Source organism: Eulemur rufifrons, chromosome 30, assembly GCF_041146395.1.
Source record: "Eulemur rufifrons isolate Redbay chromosome 30, OSU_ERuf_1, whole genome shotgun sequence".
Taxonomy (NCBI): domain Eukaryota; kingdom Metazoa; phylum Chordata; class Mammalia; order Primates; family Lemuridae; genus Eulemur; species Eulemur rufifrons.
The window spans coordinates 111,933,746-111,946,603 of NC_091012.1; the positions used below are offsets into that span (position 1 = coordinate 111,933,746).

The window sequence follows — 12,858 nt, forward strand, 5'->3', positions numbered from 1 at the left end:
TTTATTAAAACTCACTTTGTTTATTAAGCACTGGCCATACTTCCTCAGTGTGCTCAATTGTCTTAGGCCTGTGATTCTTAGTGGTGGAAAAATGTAATTAGTCTTGTCAGGAACTCCGCTGAGCTATCAGGTGCCTAAGTAGCCAATTAAAACGACAAGCCAAAAAACAAAAAAAAAAAAAAAAAAAAAAAAAGGAGAGAGAAAGAGTTAAGCCTTCAATTATGTAGACACTAGAAACAAGAATCTAAAACCAGAGAAACAGAACTTTGCACTGGTTGAGAGTCAGGTAGCGCAGCACAGATGTGGGGTCATCTCACTGTTGACGGGGCCTTGAACAAAAGGCTCCGGGAGTTTTATGGACCCCTAGAGTCAGGCAAAGGGTTAAGAGTGGAAAAATCTGGGTACAGAGTCAGAGTGAGGAAATCTCTTCCAAATTTTCCCCTTCTCCCCATCCCCTCATAAGGGGATCTCAACAGAGGCACCTGAAGAAGACCCCTGCCAAGGCCTCATATAAAAAGGCCTAGAAATGAAGGCAGGGGTTGGGATAGGAACATAAGTATGTAGAAAAGCATGATTGGCCAGGGGGCCTGAGTTCTTGAATGCAACTCCCTACAGAGACTTCAATGCACCAGTTGTGCACCAAGTGTGGTGTGGAGAGGGCAGTTTTCCCGTGAGGCCTGCCAGGTAAAGCCTTTGTCATTGCCTATGATCAGGCTTGAAAAAAACTCACACATTGTTTTTTAACCAGGAGCCAGACTCCTCAAGTGCCCCAAGAAAACCTTGGAACTTTCCCTCCATTTTCAGAATATCAGTCTGACTCACAAATGTATTCCTGAACAAAATGACTAAATGAAAGTGCAAATTCCAATGTACAGAGGTTTAAAACAGGAAGTAGATTTGACACTTTTTTTGAAGATTAGGCAGAATGATTGCAATTTGTCACACTAAACTGTCACTCTATTTACAAATATGATTTTGTTCCCAAAGCACACTAGAAGCCACTCATTGACTTCTGTCTCCTTCAGATGTACTAGATAAAAGTCAATGGCATGATTGGTAGAGGGATGTCAAACACTGACCAATTGGAAGCCATGAAAAGTTCAAGAGATCATTTGTCCCAATTAATGAAACACATATCTGCCCTGTTAAAGCTCTCTTGTCTTTAAAAAGCCAGCCTGTGCACTTTGCCTCGTAGCCTGAAAGGTCCAAGCCTTGAAGATGAGCTGACATTTAAGGAACTGCTCTGATTTGTTCAAACCAGCCTTCCTGATGAACTTGGAATATTACATGCACTTTGTCCAACAAGGTACACAGACTATTTGAAGATGAATGAATGCACTGTGGTATTTAAAAATCAAATACACTACATCACAGTTTGGGGGCATTTCTAAAGATTAATTAATAGGCTCTTTCCAGAGAACTGGTGTCTCACTGGAAATCTCAGAGGACTTTTCTATGTACCTTTCAGACTGCATAAAAACAATCCCCAGTTCTGCTTGCTCATGCTGTTTGATACAGCAGAATTTTTACGTGTGTGTGTGTGTGTGTGTGTGTGTGTAGTGAAGGGGGAGGCAGTTAAGTGAGCTGAATTCACATGAAAAACTGTCTCCACTTCTGTAAATGGCTGCTGAAATCTCAGTTCGGTTTTTTTAACCTTAGCTGAACTGCTTGGAATCTGCACCCACTGCCAGTCTGCACATGCATGGTTCAGCAATTAGTCAGAAATGTAGGCAGCTTATACACAGAATTTGAGGCTCCCATGTCTGGCTATCTCCTTTCTAAGATTTCCCTCCTCACGTCTCAATTGCTATATCTTCCCCTACTCTCTCCTCTGGTTCTCCAAACCAGTAACACTGAACACTTTCTATCTTTATTTAAGCCTCGTACCTCCCCCAACCCCAGTTTGGTGCATACTGCAGCCTGCCCTTAGGCAAAACTCCCCAAAACCTGATGACTCATCAAGTTTATTTACCTTCTGCCAAGTGACGACTGCCTTCCATGATCTGCCTGCTTTTTGGTCTCTCTCCAATGTCTTCAGGTAGTTTTTTTTTTTAAATATGTATTTTGGTCAGATATAGTTGTTGTCTGTGCACGGTTTGTCCAATAGGAGTCACTATCAGAAAGCTAGTGAAGGATGAACCAGAAGGTGGAAGAGTCTAGGCCATTCCCAGAGAACTACAGAAACTTCACCTCTACAAACTCTCAACTCTTGAGCTTGAGACTAAATAATTGGTGAAGTATAAAAGAGAAGAAAGGCAATGAGGTCATCCAAAGCACACTGAAGAAAGGATTAATGCCCAGGTTGCTGAGAACAGTATTATTCATCTGTTCCTGCATTAAAAATTACCCCAAAACATAGTGGTTTAAAACATCAACAACATTTATTATCTCTCGCAATTGGGGAGATTTGGGAGCAGCTTATTTGGCTAATTTTGGCTTGAAGGCTCTCAGTTGCAGTCATACGTCAGCCAGGACTGTAGTCATCTAAAGACTTGACCAGGGCTAGAGGATCCATTTCCATTGTGGCTCACTTGCATGACTGGCAAGTTGGTGCTGGTTGTTGGAAGAGACCTCTGTACTTCCTCACATGGACTTCTGCACAGAGTGTTGCATGAGTGCTCTCATAACACATGACAATTGGTTTCTTCTGGTGGAAATGATCCAAGAGAGAGCAAAGTGGAAGTGATAATATATTTTATGACAGAATCTCAAAAGGCTCACTGTTACTTCCATGATATCTTATTGGTAACACAGGTTGGCCCCATTGAATATGGGAGAGGGCTACAGACGGGCATGGATACCAAGAGGCAAGGATCACTGGGGGCCATTTTGAAGGCTGGCTTCCACTGGTTGTCAAAGCTGGTGGCAACTTTTTAATAGGGGGCCATGGCATCTTGATAGTAGCAGACATGGAGTGGTTCTGCCATAAGCAAAAATAATTGGGATTTCCCAATTTGGTGGGCAAATTCCTAATTTTACAGCTTCTTAGCAGCTCCCTTGGAAGTCCCAAGTGGTTTAGGGAGTTGTTCTTGGAAGCTCAACACAAAGTATATTTCTTCAGCCCTCCACCAGATAAGAAGAGAATCCTTTCTCCTTAAAACTAGCTGGTGTTGATTCTATTCTCTGCAATTTAGTCCTGAGTGACACAGACAGCAAAATTAAAAGTGTAGTCTTCCAACATTGGATTTCTTGGACTTTCTTTCCTTGTAATTCTAGAGTTAATAGATATAGTCAAGTACCTCTTAGAGAAATATATTATAAGCCTGATGAAATCATTCAGCACAATTGACCATTTCTCTCCATCACTGCTTAGTCACAGGTAGAGGGCTAGAGAAGGCATATTGGATGGAGGACTAATCTAGGGGTGGATGATTATGGCAAAGTTGTGGTGGCAAGACAAAGGTGAGGGAATTGATTGCAATATTGAGAAAATGGATCATGTGATGACCACAAGGACCAGGATCAGCATGAAAAGCGATAAGAACGATAGTGGGACTGATATATTGAAAGAATCTAGAGAAGGGATAGCAATCCAAATGTGGTTGAAGAGTGAGTATAATGAGCATAAATATAGGAGAAATTTGGAAGTAGAAAGAAAACATCACTGTAGTTGGGATGTTAGGGAGTTGCATGGGTTATACACATGGATGATGAGACCTTCCAGGATACTGGCAAGAGTTAAGGCAGAGGAGATGTGAGAGTCAGGTTCCAAGGGTATATATCAGAGTGGAGGAGAGAACTGAGTGTAAATAGGTAACTATAAGGGGAAAGTGGTGGAGAGTGATATGGTAGATGGCAGGAATCTCAGGGAGGGTCTTTTGATTAAGAAGGGGCAGTGGGCAACATCATACAGAATGGGGAAATGTTGAACACATTCCCCCTAAGAACTGGAACAAGACAAGTGTGCCCACTGTTACCACTTCTATTCAACATAGTACTAGAAGTCCTAGCCAGAGCAATTGGACAAGAGAGAAATAAAAGGGTATACAAATCAGGAAAGAGGAGGTCAAATTATTGCATTTCGCTGACAATATGATCTTGTATCTAGAAAATCCCAAAGGTTCCACTAAGAGACTACTAGAATTGATAAATTCAATGAAGTCTCAGGTTATAAAATCAATGTACACAAATTAGTAGCATTTCTATATATCAATAACAGTAAGGCTGACAGTCAAATCAAAGACTCAATACCATTCACAATAGCTACAAAGAAAATAAAATACTTAAGAATATATTTAACCAGGAAGATGAAAGACCTCTACAAAACACTGAGGAAAGAAATCGCAGATGACACAAAAAAATGGAAAAACATATCATGCTTATGGATTGGTAGAATCAACATTGTTAAAATGTCCCTACTGCCCAAAGTGATTTACACATTCAACACACTCCCTATCAAATTACCAACATCATATTTCACAGATCTAGAAAAAATAATTCTACACTTCGTTTGGAACCAAAAAAGAACCTGAGTAGCCAAAGCAATCTTAAACAAAAAGAACAAATCTCTCACATAACCTGACTTCAAACTATACTACAAGTCTATAGTAACCAAAATAGCATGGTGTTGGTACAAAATTAGAGACACAGACCAATGGAAGAGAACAGACCCAGATATAAAACCATCTACCTAAAACCAACTGATCTTTGACAAAGCAGACAGCAACATACACTGGGGAAGGAAGCCCTATTCAATAAATGGTGCTGGGAAAATTGGATAGCCAAATGCAGAAGAATGAACAGGACTACTATCTCTCACCACTCACAAAAATTAATTCAAGATGGATAAAAGACTTAAATGTAAGGCATGAAACCATAAAAATTCTGGAAGAAAATATAGGAAAAACTCTTCCAGATATTGGCGTAGGGCAAAAATTTATGACTAAGACCCCAAAGGCAATTACAGCAACAACAAAAATAAATAAATGAGATTTGATTCAATTAAAAACTCTCACACAGCTAAGGAAATAAACAACAGAGCAAACAGACAACCTACAGAATGGGAGAAAATATTCTCAAACTATACATCTGATAAAGAACAGATATCCAGAATCTACAAAGATCTCAAATTAGCAAGAAAAAACAAACAACCCCATTAAAAAGTGGGCAAGAGACATGAACAGAAGTTTTTCAAAAGAAGATAGACAAATGGCCAAACAAACATGAAAAAATGCTCACCGTCACTAATCATCAGGGAAATGCAAATCAAAACCGCAATGAGATATCACTTAACTCCAGTGAGAATGGCTATTACTAAAAAGTCAAGGCTGGGTGCAGTAGCTCACACCTGTAATCCTAGCACTCTGGGAGGCTGAGGTGGGAGGATCGCTCAGGAGTTCCAGACCAGCCTGAGCAAGAGTGAAACCCTATTGCTACTAAAAATAGAAAACATGAGCAAGGCATGGTGGCATGTACCTGTAGTCCCAGCTACTGGGGAGGCTGAGGCAGGAGGATTACTTGAGCCCAGGAGTCTGAGGTTGAGTTTGCTGTGAGCTAGGCTGACACCAGGGCAATCTAGCCTGGGCAACAGAGCGAGACTGTCTTAAAAAAAAAAAAAAGAAGTCAAAAAACAACAGATGTTGGCATGGATGCAGAGAGAAAGGAATGCTTATACACTGTTGGTGGACCTGCAAACTAGTACAACCTCTATGGAAAACAATATGGAGATTCCTCAAAGAAGTAAAAGTAGACCTACCATTTGATCCAGCATTCCCACTACTGGGTATCTACCCAAAGGAAAATAAGTAATTTTATCAAAAAGACACCTGCACTCAAATGTTTATTGTGGCACAATTCACAATTGCAAATATGTGGAATCAACCCAAGTGCCCATCAATTCATCAGCAGATTAATAAAATGTGGTATATGTATACCATGGAGTACTACTCAGTCATAAAAATATGATGAACTACTTATTGTATTATCCTGGATGGAGCAGGAGCCCATTCTTCTAAGTGAAGTATCACAAGAATAGAAAAAGAAACAGAATATGTATTCACCATTACATTGGTACTAATTGATGAACACTAATATGCACATACGGGAAGTAACATTCATAGGGTGTTGGCCAGGTAGGGGGAAAGAGGGGATGGGTAAATTCACACCTAACAGATGCAGTGCACACCATCTGCAGGATGGGCACTGTTGTTGGGTGGTGCAAAGGCAATTTATGTAACCAAAGCATTTATACGCCTGAAATACTCTGAAATTTAAAAAAAATAAATAAAAATTTTAAAAAGTCAAAACTGGAAATATCCCATCAATAGCAGTATGGATAATCATTGTATATTTGTATTCATACAAAAGAATTCTATTCAGTAATAAAAAGGAAATAAATTAAAAACACATGGATGAACCAAAAAGGTATTATGCTCCATGAAAGTAGCCTTAAGAAAAGAGCACCACTTCATGATTTCAATGGAAGTTTTAGAGGAGTGAAAATTGAAGTATGCTGGAAAAAAATCAGAAAAGCGACTGTCTCAGGGGAGTGGTGTAGATATTGCCTGTAAAGAAGCAGGAGCAAATATTCTGAAGTGATGACAATGTTTTATATCTTGACAGGTAGTTGGGTTACACAGTTGTGTCAAAACTCATCAAGTCATATACTTAAGATTTGTTAATTTTGTTTTATGTAAATTTTACCTGAACATAAAAAAGAACTATAAACATAAAAAGGAACTTATTACATGTTAATATAAATAACATATTTTTGAACAAAACTAAATGTGGTTTGAAAAATAAAAATGAGATGAGCAGCATTATTTTATATTTTTGCAGGTTTCTTCAAAGTCTGGCATAATAGAAGATAGCTAGATTCTCATTTATTTTTTCCCATTCAGTCTCTTGCAATATGTTATTTTGATTGAAGTATAAGAATAAAATCTGGCTTCACAGAGATGTATATTACATATACATATTTGGAAAAGTGAAGAGTATTTTAATAGCATATTTATATAACTGTGGATTTTTTTTGAAACTTCACCAAAACTCAGTAAGTGGTAGTTCCTTAAAGATTAATGGCAATATGGAAAACTTTTGGACTCTGTTGCATTAAAATCCATTGGTCTATCTTGTACTTTGAATGGATTTTTTTATCCATGCATAATTTTGTAACTCAAACATTGGTTGTTTAGAAAACATTGGTTCACTGAGTTATGCAAATCTTCCAAAGTTTGATAAATTTTGTTATACAATATTGGGAAATGACATTAGATGATGTCATCACCAATCTCATCACAAAAGTGTATAAGTACTGGGAAGCAGTAACGCTCACAATGGTGGATACAAATTTTCCAAAATTCTAATTTTTGCTTCACAGTTTGAATTTTATCATTGGCAACAAATATTATCAGTTGTTTTCCCTGAAGTGACAGGCTCACTTTGTTCATTTTTCAGAAAATGTCTGCCAAATTCTGAAGCCCGAATAACCATTCCTTATCTGTCATTTGTTCTTTTTAAAATAAAAAGAATGGTGAAAATGCATTGTACTTTGGTATGTGTGGAAAATATTAAAAACACATGCACTTAAGGGTCAAAATTTAATAATAATAAATTTTACAGTTTCATCAAGGATATTCTTAAATAAAATTGGTATTTTTTTTGCCATGAGTGCGTGAAGGTAAATAAATATGCTGCCTGAATTCACGCTAAAGTGTTGCAGTTTTACACAGTGAAAAGAGCAAATAAGGAAGATAGTTTTGACTTTGCTGACCCCTTGTAAAGGTCTTTGGACACGCAGGGGTCTGAAGACCAAATATTGTGCTACCTTAAACTGAAGAGAATTGATTGTTAATATAATTCTGGAATGGTGATGGAACTTTGAGTAGAAAGGAGTGGAAGAAAAAAATTTGGCTTTCTCAACTCTGGAAGGACTCATGGAGACCATCTCTAATAGTGGTGTGTCTTGTCGAGACCCCGTGTACAAGGGGAAACTTGAAATTTACTGCATCTGCTCCTATTCTCTGCAGCTATCTTTCTTTTGATAAGTTCTATTAGCTAAATTAATCAGAAATGAATAGCAGGTGTGAGTGGACTCTTTGGCCCATCAACGTACTGTCTAGGGGATGGACATATTTGAAGCTCTGACTGGGGGGGGGGGGCAAGGGCAATATACGTAACCTAAACTTTTGTACCCCCACAATATGCTGAAATAAGAATAAAAAAAGAATCCAAACTGTAACACTGCACTCACATTATCTCATTTAATCTTCACAAGCAGTTACAAATATTTCCTCTTCTCCCATCTTTACTTGCTTTTTAACAGCAAGTTGGGACTTAAAGTAACAGAAGAAGGGACACCGTTTCTCATGTGGCTATATCCCAAGTGTTGCCAGTAAGGAGGGTGTCTGTGCCAGCAAGACCTGCAACCACCACACCATTGGCCCGCCAGTCCTCTTAATACCCTTTATATCCCTTTATGTCTTAACATTGGATGTGCATCAGAATTACTTGGGGAGCTTTGAAAAATACTAATGGCTTGCTGTTACCCCCCCCAACCCCCAGAGATTATGATGTAATTGGTTCAGGTGCAAACAGGATTTGGGGGATTTTAAAAACTTCCAAGGGGATTCTCATGTGCAGCCAAGGGTGATATCAACTATTACAGGTGAAATGAGAAGAATGATGGGTATAACCAATGATAGGAACACTCCCTACCCCTTTGGAGAAACACTTACCAGTCATTGCTTCTCTGCCTTTGCCAATGTTCAGTCTTTGCATCACAAGGTTGGAATTATGCTCTACTTATTTAAAATATAGCACATGTTTCTTCCTAGGGAAAAGGCACAGGAATGATGCAAAGTGCCTAGCTTTGTTAATCAGAAGCAATTTTACTGGTGAATGTGCAGCGTGCAGGTGCACTTCCATTGCTATGGTGTCATTTCTGAAGACGCTTAACAGTTTAAGGATCTGTTTTTCCGTTTGCTCTACGGCTACGTTGGAGCTTGAAGGAAATTTAATTTATGTGCACAGCGTTAGAAATTTTGTGTTGTTTCTCTTTCTCTCTCTCTCTCTCTCCATATATATATCAGAAACGACAAGTTTCCATGAAAAATTGTGTTGTGTTTAGGCAGCAGTGCTCTGAGACTAACAAATTGATTTCAAAAGGAACTGAAGTGCTATCATCTGTCTGGTCACAGATCAAATCTGAATCTCTCTCTCTCTCTCTCTCTCTCTCTCTTGCGTATCTTCCAATGTGTCTCTTTGTTTCATGAAATTCCATCTGACTCTTGGGCTCGTGTTAAGTGGATTTCTGATGCCCTCTGAGACTAAACACGGAGAAAGGTATTACCTTTCTCTTGGAAAACCAGAAAGGGAAGAAATGCTCTTATTTCTCAACAAGTGGCAGCAATTTAGAAGGTAGACTTGTGAAGAGACTGAGCTTCAAGACCCTCTAGAGCCATGCTCCTCAGAGTCTGGTCCTCTCACTGGTTGCTAGTCCCTGGACAATTTGTTACTGGTTCACAAAGAGATAAGGAGCTTACCCAAGAATGTAAATGAACAATTTCAATAAACACATTTTGTTCTGCTGATGTTTTTGGATAGCAAAACTTTCTCAGTGAAGGAAGCAGCACATTGATTTACATTCTGATGACAACTCTATCTTCTCATGTGCCAGCCCCCTGAGTAGCATTTTCCCTAGAAGAGCGCCAGAAGTGAGACACTTGTTCCTTTGTCTCTACAGGGACAATTAGGATATTAGGAATTAATAAAGAAATTGCAATAGACTTTTTAAAAGGCACAGTAGCTCTTGTTGTAGACTCAGTCATTACTGTTTTGTTTTGTTTTTTTTTTTTTTTTGGTAATAAGACAACCTGTGCAGTTCTGATTGGTAGTTTTGCTAAAGGGTTGGTAAATTCTAGACGAGAAGCCTAGACTAAGTAATGTCTTAGAAACAAAGGCAGTAAGCAGGACCCATGTCTGTTAAAATTCTGGCTTGGCCAGAATATCTGCCAGTTGTCTCACAGGGCAGTGAGTGTGAGTTAACTGCAACCCTGAGGTATGTGATGTGTTCCCAAACTAGTGGACCATTCTCTTCCTGCAGAAAGTTCTGAACTCAGTTCATGAAGAGTCAAAAACAACAGTAAACTTGTATTGCTCCGCAAAAAGCAAAATTGTACCCATGTTGGTAGCATTTGCTTTGGAATCATCTCATTTTATGAGACATGGAATGACTAAACAGCATTTTAATGCTTTGGGCCTGGTATGAAAACTAGGAGTCCTGGGGAAGGCCATGACTTTCTCATTAGTCACCAGAATCAAGTCTGAGAAAGAGCATAGAAGTACTTAGGAAGAAGCAGTATTGAATCTGATTTTTGAAGTTCATTCTGAACAACACTTAATCCATCACACCACTATACTGTATCGGTGTTTGAGATGAGCTGCACTGTTAATGCTAGTCCCTCATTCATTCATTCATTCATCAGGAATATATTGCCAACTAGCATAGTTCATTGATCCTAAGGGGCACTTTTTTTCACATTTTAATATCTCAGAAGTGGGGAGTGTCTTACAATTAGTGACATCCTTCTCTGTCAAGGCCCTGATGGAAAACATGACAGAATTAAATGGGAATTGAGGAAGGCATAATGAAAGGATTATTTATAATAGTGTGGGGTGGTAAAAATAACTCAATAAGTGGTGTTGAAACACTTCAAAGCTAGTAACATCACAGGATATTTTCCACCCTAGGCCTGAAGGGCAAGGGGAGGGAGTGATTACTGGAACCCAGAGAGAGCTATAGGTATAGTTTTAGGGGAGACCACCTGAGAGGAGCTGTGGCAGGGGAACACAGTCTTTAACAACCTTCCACCCAGCAGGGAGGGAGCATGGGAAATAAATGCCCTGACCTTTCTCTCCTGCCGTCCTCTGATCTCCTGCTATTGCCTGTAATTGGTCAAACTTGACCGAAAAACAGGGGGCAAAGGAACAAAATACAGAGCAGCTTGGAAAATTGTAGAGAGTGGGTCTGGTGGGGCAAAGAGAGAATATCCATCACGGTTTATCTGTTTTGCCCTCAGCATCTACTCTTTTCTTTTGTCTTAATAAAAATCTCGTGACCCCAGTACAGGGAACACAGAATTTCCCCATCATCTGCTTCAGAAGTCAGCAAACTACAGCCCACAGGCTGGCCATCTGTTTTTGCAAGTAAAGTTTTCATTGGAACACAGTCATACACATTCTTTCACTCATTGTTTATGGCTGCTTTTGTGCTACAACAGCAGAGATGAGTAGCTGTGACAAAGACCACATGGCCCATAAAGCCTGAACTATTTATTATCTAACCCTTTAAGAAAATTTTCTGAGCTGTGACTATTGTATCATTGCAAGATAATATTAGTTTGGTTACACTCCCCTATGAAACCTAAAACTTTAACTACCACCAGTTCTCTTCACATACGATAGCTGGGGAAGAAAGAGGTTGGAAGAATCAGTTAATCAACATAAAACAGAGATGTTTCAGTCCCACTTCTGAGGCTGGGATCCGAGCTGATAATCATTTCATATTCTTCTTTACTCCTTTAGTTGGATTTCTTTACTTGGGGGATTGACCCAAATCTTCATTCCTGTAGGACATGATTCCTTAATGGCCTTGTTTTTTTTTTTATATTTTTTTACTTCCAGAGTCTTTTATTGATCATCTATAGTTCAATATCAGACACAGACAGCATTAGCAAAAAACAAAGATCTGTGCTTGGAGTTCAGTTTCCACCTAAAATAACCTGTTATCTTTTTGCCTGCCTCTTCTCATAGCGATTCTCTCCCGACTCAGTAGCTCCATAATCATAGGTGAGGACAGCTTTACTGTTAACCCAGATCTTAAAGCACAGCCCTAGAAAAACGTGTTGGTCTCTCCAGTATCAGATACTGCCAGGAAACTTGGGGATAATCCAGGTGTCCTCAGATTGTTCTGTTTCATCACAGTCATGACCCCTGGAGTCCTCACGCCACCCCCCCAAATCAACTTCAGTCATCTTGGAATCTTCAGCTGGCACAGCTGAGAAATGGCAGGTGCAATGAAACTGTATTTTCCCAAAATGTTGCAGATCAGTTACAGCAAACAGAATGGCGACCGCCAAGGAAAACTGTCACTCTGGGCTCCTTTTTGACCACAGCAGCTATGTGGAAGCAGCTGCAGCTTTGATAAGGGTAATAGCCCTGCTTTTAATGGTTGTTGCAGTTTCTCACTGGCCAGGATTATTGATCAAAGGAGTGGTAGAGATACCTCAGTAAATATCCTGACCTTTAGACATAGTTCTCTTTGTAACCATTGTGTGTTAGCAACCCAATTTCCTCTTGATAATCACTCCAGCAAATACAGGTAACTATTTCTCTACCTATAGGTTCAGTGACATGAAGAATCCCAAATTGCTAAGAGGCATTCTCAGATTCCAATGAAATAGAGCCATGATTGTTTCCTATGTAAGTTTTCCTTCCTTGGGCATTGGAACATTTAGACACATTGAACCCAAGTTTATGGAGATATGTAGGAAAAATTCCTTAAGTAGGCTATTAGGCATAATCATAAGAGGGGTCATTTCCAGCTCTATATCTTGGTCCCTGAACCCATGCCTTTTGGCTATGAGGGAGACAGCACTATATATTGGCTGCTGGTTTAAAGCACATACTACATCACATAAGTTGTCACCCCAGCCTCACTAAATATTGTCTATCAGCTGACTCTGTAACTAAGCTTTGAGCAAGCCATGCCATTGTTCCATCAAACTAGCTATTTTGGGGTCATGAGGTATTCAGTAAGACCAATGAATTCCATAGCATGAGCTCACAGATGTGCTTTCTTCACTGTAAAATGAGTTTGTTGGTCAGAGGCAGTATTGTGTAAGATTTTCTTTGAGTCTA

The 12,858-nt window shown here is 39.3% G+C and overlaps 1 non-coding gene across 1 annotated transcript; it reads right to left on the minus strand.

Annotated features, from left to right (window-relative positions):
- Positions 1-12,018: 12,018 nt before the first annotated feature.
- LOC138379334 (small nucleolar RNA SNORA16B/SNORA16A family) lies at positions 12,019-12,153 on the minus strand. The gene has a single exon (XR_011232101.1). It is a non-coding gene; the product is annotated as a small nucleolar RNA SNORA16B/SNORA16A family (small nucleolar RNA).
- Between the last annotated feature and the right edge of the window lie 705 nt (positions 12,154-12,858).